The sequence below is a fragment of the Diabrotica virgifera genome, chromosome 5, assembly GCF_917563875.1.
Source record: "Diabrotica virgifera virgifera chromosome 5, PGI_DIABVI_V3a".
NCBI classification, from domain to species: domain Eukaryota; kingdom Metazoa; phylum Arthropoda; class Insecta; order Coleoptera; family Chrysomelidae; genus Diabrotica; species Diabrotica virgifera.
The window spans coordinates 11,127,101-11,135,728 of record NC_065447.1 but is presented as its reverse complement, the minus strand read 5'-3'; positions in this window follow the sequence as shown (position 1 = coordinate 11,135,728).

The following is an 8,628-nucleotide window of genomic DNA, read 5'->3' as shown; positions in this document are numbered from 1 at the left end:
TCGTACTGCCTCAATAGATAAAAACAAACTTTTGTATACAATAAACTTAAAATAAACAAAAGGAATTCGTAATTAATAAACAAAAAATTTTCGCTTTGAATGAGGTTTTATTAGATATTGTTTTTAATTAATTACACATGATATATGAAGTAATACAGTTTAGTTGAAGTAACAAAATAAAGTTTGTAGTGCAACAGTTAGAATCTTAAATTTGTTTGTCTTATAATGAATATGTAGAAACACAGCTTTAAATGCATTTATTTACTTCAATATTTTGCATCAAATCTTTAGACGTTAATTTGACTGACTTTTTTTCAATGCAAATGAATAAAAATTTGCAGACATATGCATTCGCGGGAACAATACACGAATAGTCAATAAAAAAATTTATGTTTATTAATTGTTTAAATAAAAAAAAAACGATTTTAATGGAAAATGCTTAAATTCTCTTGTTTTTTACAATGTAGAAACTTGTGTGTGTCAGAGTGGTAGTTGGCTTCGGACATCTACCACTCTGACACACACAAGTTTCTACATTGTAAAAAACAAGAGAATTTAAGCATTAATGTAGAAACTTGAAACTTTTACGGATTGTAGCTAATGACATGAACTATACATAATTTCACTTATTACGTTAATTGTTTACGTTATGCTTCATAAATAAACAATAAAGTTTCAAATTTTAAACGCTCATATATTTGTTTATATATAAATCGGCGTTTATTCGTGTCAAATTTCAATACGATACAAAACTTCAAAACTTCAACCAAAACTAGAATTAAAAAAATTCATGTTTTTATCGTAGTCTTAGAAAAACCACCGGTAGAGACGTTTTGTCCTACAATTAACATTAGAATTCGTTTTGTCGTATTAATTAATTAAACGCTTTTCTTTAGTTCAATCGTTTGGGTCAAATCTTTGGACGTTAATTTGACTGCCTTTTCTTCAATGCAAATGACTAAAAATTTGCAGACGTATGCATTCGCGGGAACAATACACGAATAGTTAATAAAAAAAAATTTTGTTTATTGTTTAAATAAAAAAATGATTTTAACGGAAAATTCTTAAATTCTCTTGTTTTTTATAATGAAGAAACTTGAAACTTTTACAGATTGTAGCTAATTATATGAACTATACATAATTTCACTTTTTACGTTAATTGTTTACGTTATGCTTCATAAATAAACAATAAGTTTCAAATTTATTGCCAATTCCGACTACTTTTCATGTTTGTACATCATATATTTTATGCATATTTTAATAAACATGACGATATTTTTTAATGTTTGAAAAGTGTAAGACTAAAAAGTAAAAAATAAAAAAATATGAAAAAACTATTTAGAGTTCAAAATTATAAGAAACGCTTTTCTTTAGTTACGAGTGACTAAAATTAAACATATTATGAAAAATATCAACTAGAAAGCAAAAAATAAAAAAAAATGAAAAAAACTAAAGCATTCGTTAAAAAAAAGCGTGGTGCGAAAACCGGTCATTCGATGAAGACGCGCCACGCTTTTCTTTGATGAATGTGTGAGATTGTTTCCATTTTTTTTTATTTTATCTACATTCAAAACAAGCCTGTATTTATGATTGGGTTCGGGGTGGTTCCAACTCTATCGATGTTGATTAAATAAAATAAAATTAAATTAAAATGAAATAACATTAAATAAAATGAAATAAAATTAAATAGAATTAAATAAAATTTCATAAAATTAAATAAAATTAAATAGAATTAAATAAAATTTCATAAAATTAAATAAAACTAAACAGAATTAAATAAAAAAAGTAAATGAAGTAAATTAAAATTAAATGAAATTGATTAAAAGTAAATAAAAATAAATAAAACTGAATAAAATTAAATAAAATTAATGAAATTAGATAAAAATAAATAAAATTAAATGCTAACCTGAGAGCATGGTATAGGAAGACCTCAACACAACTATTCCGTATAACAACCAACAAAATTATCATAGCCAGAATGATCGTCAACGTTCGTAACATACAGGCTCCCTAAGAAGAAGAAGAAATATTTGAAAGGAAGGTTCTGAGAATGATATTTGGCCCTCAAAGAGACGAATTGACAGGAGAATGTTGAAGGCACCGCTATGCTGAATTATTGACTGTATGGTACTGAATACATGGTAAGACATATAAATAGTCCAGAGTAATAAGGATTTTCTCGGGACACTCAAAAATCCAGGTAGCTGACTACTTTTTCAGTTATTGTAGACCTATAGGAAGAAAACCTACATGTTTCCTGCCTAGAGTTCGCGTCCGTTTTTTAATTAATAACAATTTAGTGCAAAAATCGCGATTTTTTTCGATTTTTGGCACTCCATTCAAAAGCTAAATAGTTGACATAAAATTATAAAACTCAGTTTTGTAGAACATTGAAAACCCTTCAAAATGCCGATTTTTTAAAGTAAAAAGTTAATTTGTTGCTACGCAAACTGCAAAATAAGTGAAAATCGTAATTTGTTAATTTTCTAACATTTACTAAAACTACCTTGGAACTTTAGTGTTTCACCCAAAGTTGGGTATTGGCGTATTTAACAAACCTCAAAATTTGAGACCGATTCATTAATTAGTTTAAGAGTTATTATATTTGTTTATCTCAGAGACCTTTATTTTGCAATAAGATAAGACAGAAAATAATGAAGATAGGGCAATTCTGAGTATGCCAAATGAAAGTAGAAGAGTGATAATATCAAAATGTATTAAAAAAGACAAAAAAATAATAATTAGTATAGTCAAAAATCCTAATAAAAATTTTTTTGAAATTTTCTAGTTTATAAACATTTAAAATAACTTTAAAAGTTTTGTCCGTAGAAACAACATTTTTATATATTCGAAAAGATAGTATTTTAACACGAATTTTCAAATAAAAAAATTTAGCCTGGGTTCATTTGGGGCATAGATAGCCATATGTTTTTTTAATTCACAGCTAATTTGTTTATAATAATAAAGGATTCTCATTAATGCCATTTTAAAGAATGAGATTTGTGTTTTTTCTTGAAAAATTTCCACAAACATTGTACCTTCACAGCCCCCTTTACGATTTTTCAAAAATGTAGTTCAAACGATTACTAGGGGGAACCTACAAATCCACCGAGTTAAAATACCGAAAAAGCAATTTCAAACGAATATAATTTTCTGTATCTCCGGATCAACTCAATGGATTTTGATCTTTCTTTTTTTAATTTGTATGTAATTTCTACGTACATTAAAAATATGCAATTTGTTTATAAATTTATTAATTAATAAACAGTCTAATTTGTTTGAACAATTCTTGAAAAAATATTTTTTTACAAAAATCAATTTTTTAATCATAGTATCATTAATGATCATAGAAAAAGTTAAAGTACACTTTAATAAATATTATAAATGTTTTTTATTGGATAATTATTTATTGAAGATAATTTATTTATTAAAGTATACCTTAACTTTTTCTATGATTAATAACGATAGTATGATTAAAATCATGGATTTTTTGGAAAAAATATTTTTTTAAAAATTGTTTAAACAAATTAGACTGTTCATTAATTCATAAATATCTAGACAAATTGCATATTTGCAAAAATATGCAATTAAAAAAAGAACGGATCAGAGATCAGAGATATCAGAGAAAAATTACATATCAATTAAAAAAAGAACGATCAAAATATATTCAGTAGATAACGAGATATTATAGAAAATGGTAGTAGTTTTAAGTTGCCTTTTTTAGTTTTGGAACTCGTGCATTTGTCGGCTCCCAGCGCCCCCTTCACTTACCACGACTAGTCACCACCTTCACTTACCACGACTATTTACCAATTGAACTAAATTTTTAAAAATTCGTGAAACATACCAGCTTTTCTAATATGTAAAATAATTTTTTCTACGGACAATATTTTTAAAGTTATTCTAAATGTTTATAAACTACAAAATTTCACAAATTTGGCATTAGGATTTTTGACTATATTAGATAATTTTTTTATCTTTTTTAGTACATTTTGATAGCATCAGCTTTCTAATTTCATTTTGGCTTGGCATATGCATAATTGTCTTATCTTCATTATTTTCTGACTTATGTTACTGCAAAATAAAGGTCTCTGGGATAAACAAATGGAATAACTCTTAAACGAATTAATGGATCGGTCTCAAATTTTGGCGTCTGTTAAGTACCCCAATACCCAACTTTGAGTGAAACACTAAAGTTCTAAGGTAGTTTTAGTAAAAGTTATTAACAAATATCGATTTTTATTTGTTTTGCAGTTTGAGTAGCAACAAATTAACTTTTTAACTTTAAAAAATCGGCATTTTGAAGATTTTATAATGTTCTAAAAATTAAATTTTGTAATTTTATGTCAACTATTTAGCTTTTGAATGGGGTGCAAAATTGTTAATAATTAAAAAACAGACGCGAACTCTAGGCAGGAAACAGGTAGGTTTTCTACAATAACTACAAAAGCAGTCAGCTACCTGGATCTTTGAGTGTCCTGAACATGGTCTATTCCTAGCTTATTACCCTGGAGTAAAAAGCTAACCGGATAAGATGAGAAGATCATGTGGTAAGATAAGAGGAAGACAGAGTGTTAAAGACAGTGTTTTTGACAGACCAGGCGGTAGTAGATCAGTAGGCCGTCCCAGAAAAAGATGGACGCATGATATTGAAGCCAATATATTCTAAGATTGGGTTACAACAATGGCAAATGAAAGCGCAAGATCCTAGAAGATGGAGGGCTATAGTTAGGGTTACCATAATTTATTAAGGCCAAATCCGGACAGTGGTAGTCCAAGGGTTTGTAGAAAATGTAAAATGTGAATTTGACTGTGTTGCTACCTCTACATTGTACATAATATATGCGAAATGCATATGGCATATACAGCTGTTTCGCTACAATACGCAACTAACATCGAAAATCTCTGCCAGTTTAAAATACATATACTCCTATATTTTAACATACTTTAGACCTAGAAAATAATATTACAGAATGATATAAGAAAATATTTTTAAAATAGAAAAGGTAGTTAAAATAATAATCGAAAAGATACGTTCAGCAGGAGCCGAAGTACCAGGCAGACAAAAGATGAATTCCACTATTTTAAAAATATTCGTAAAGGAAACGTTGCTTTTGGAAAATGCTTCAAATATTTCTTTCCATTTGTCATGAGGGTTTGGGGATTCTTCTTTAGGTAGTAAAGTCCATTTAGGTTTCAGCTTTTTTAGAACTTGGAGAAGTGACGAGCGCTCATCAAATAATTCACCTTTGGGCCAAGTGTTTTCCATTTTTTTTATTAAAAAAAAATCTGGACATTTCTCATATCCGGACGCCAATCCGGACATGTCTTTCAAATCCGGACTGTCCGGACGAAATCCGGACGTATGGTAACCCTAGCTATAGTGGATGCGGTGAAGAATCACACCGAGTTGTAAAACAAGTCAAGAAGAAAAAATCAGATATAATATTTTTCTATTCCGTGATCAGAATGAAATTAAATCATTACAATATTTTGTTTCGAAAGAAGAAATTTAAAAAAATCATTTTATTTAATAAAATCTTTTTGAAACTATTTTAAAAACTATTTCCAAGCTGAAAGTCAAAATATAATTTAAAAATAGCTGCAGCTATATCAAATAATAAGAAAAATACCGCTTTCACCCTGTATCTTTCATTTCTATCATCCATTGTCAAAATAATTAGATTGCATCTAGAAAGAACCTTTTAATTTAATGAAGAGTTTCTCTGCAAATGGCGCAAAGGATAAAAGGAAGTGCTTTTTTCTATATTGACTGCTAAATCTAATTTTGACACTTCTCTTTTAATGACCCTTTGATTTTTCGAAGAAATAAATGCCAGAGTCCGGTGCTCTCGGTTTTTCCACCTATTGATGTATTTTTATTAAAAACCCGTAATAAGAGAATTTCTTTTTGAGGAAAAGGGGGAATTTACGAAATATATTTTAAGATGGAAGAGAAGAAATTAACTTGGCGTCTTTGTGCTTTCTTAATTATCAAAATCACAAAAGTTTTGTGTACTTTCCAATTTTTTGTACTTTTAATTATTTTTAGATGCGGACAAATCATTTTAACCAGCACAGTAAAAAAAATTTAATATAAATTGCTATACACACCAATTGGACCCTGTTATGCAACAAGGAACCAAATAACATTTTTTCGAAAATGGAGTTATAGTCTAAGAGCTAGTGAACCCTCCGACTAACGGTCGTCCTGTAAGGCTAGAAATTTTTCTAGTGATAATTCATAGCACACCAAGGCTAAAAAACATGACCTGGCTGGCCTCAGCGGTGCACGTGTATCTACCAAGTGAATCGAAAGCGTAAAATAAACTTTCTGCTGTAAGGTTTAAATTTAAGTATGTGTTTGAGTAAGTCATTTAGAAAAGATATGTACAATAACAGGCGATTCTGAAGAGCATAAGACCTTGCCAGGCGAGGGGAAAGATTAGAGGTTTTTCCTATAATTTTTCTTTTTGCATCGAACAAATTTTTTTTTAGATTTTTTGATACATTCCAAACAAAAAAGGTCTTTAGTGATTTTTCTCTTAAGTTAATAGTTTTTGTTATATAAGCGATTGAAAATTTTGAAAATTGCGAAATCGGGCATTTTTAACCCTAAATCGGGCATTTATCTAAAATTTTCAAAGTTACCAAGGTAGGTAGATATTCTTTAAACATTGATTGATGAAATCCCAAAGAGTTTTTTCCAATACGATATCGGAAACCCCTTTGTTTTTTAATTGCTATTCAAGCGAGTGCGACACTGTAGTATAAGTGAGGACGTTTGAGTTGGCATAAATTCATTATCTCGAGAATGGGCAAATTTCAAGAGAAATCCTCAGACAGGTCGATTTGTATTTTTAAATTAGGACTTTTGGCATATATATAATACTAGTGACGTCATCCATCTGAGCGTGGTGACGTAATTGATGATTTTTTTAAATAAGAGTAGGGGTTGTATGATAGCTCATTTAAAAGGTTATTTAATTCTCTATTTACTAATATAAACATTAACATAATTATTTATACAGGTTGTACACAAAAAATGTTTTTATTAAATTAACTTTGATTAAATTTGACAAAAATAAGCAAAATTTTTTTTGTACACAATGTATAAATAATTATGTTACTGTTTATATTACTGAATAGAGAATTAAATAACCCTTCAAATGAGCTATCACACAACCCCTACTCTTATTTAAAAAAATCATCGATTACGTCATCACGCCCAGATGGATGACGTCACTAGTATTATATATATGCCAAAAGTCCTAATTCAGAAATAAAAATCGACCTGTCTGAGGATTTCTCTTGAAATTTGCCCATTCTCGAGATAATGCATTTATGCAAACTCAAACGTCCTCACTTATACTACAGTGTCGCGCCCGCTTGATTAGCAATTAAAAAAACAAAGGGGTTTTCGATATTTTATTGCAAAAAACTCTTCGGGATTTCATCAATCAATGTTTAAAGAATATCTGCGTACCTTGGTAACATTGAAATTTTTAGATAAATGTCCGATTTAGGGTTAAAAATGTCCGATTTCGTAATTTTCAAAATTTTCAATCGATTATATAACAAAAACTGTTAACTTAAGAGAAAAATCACTGAAGACCTTTTTTGTTTGGAATGATTTAAAAAACCTAAAAAAAATTTTTCGATGCAAAAAGAATAATTTTAGGAAAACCCCCTAATCTTTCCCCTCGCCTGACAAGGTCTTATGCTCTTCAGAATCGCCTGTCATTGTACACATTTCTTCTAAATGACTTACTCAAATACATACTTAAATTTAAACCTTACAGGAGAAAGTTTATTTTACCCCCTAAATTTGCACTTTTCGATTCACCTGGTAGATACACGTGCACCGCTGAGGCCTGCCAGGTCATGGTTTTTAGCCTTGGTGTGCTATGAATTATCACTAGACAAATTTCTAGCCTTACAGGACGACCGTTAGTCGGAGGGTTCACTAGCTATTAGACTATTATTGGTTCCTATAGACTGTAAATAATATGATTCATGTTCTGCAATAACGAACCAAGTAACTTTAATTCCTTGTTGCAGGTATCAATCAGTAACATGCGACAGTTGGTTCCATGTTGTAGATTTATTTCAGTCAAATTTCAGTAGGTTTTCAGATTATCATTGGCAATCAATAATTTGTGAAAATGTTACCTAACCAAAATAAATTTTCATCGCAGAGTGCAAAAAATTATGAGAAATGTAATGTTGATGTCGTCAACTTCCACTGAAGCTTATATTGGCAATGTGCGAGAGGTATGTGTATTGTTTACATATTTTATGTGAGAGGTAAGTAAAAAAAAATCTACTTTTCATTTATAGCTTGAAGGACAGGCAGGCCGTGGAGCTCAAGAAGTGGGGTCTTTTCTAAGAAAATAACTATATTATCAGTAATGTTATCAGTTATCAGCAGCGATAAAGTTGAGCACATTATTCTGTGGATCGACTCTTGCGGGGGTCAAAACAGGAATATTAAAATCCTACTTCTATATATTAAAATGTATTCTAGAGGAATCACAGCATTTAAAGACTATTAGGCTGAGATTTTTTGTTCCAGGTCACACGTTTCTTCCAAATGATGGTGACTTTGGAGATGTTGAATGTGCTTTT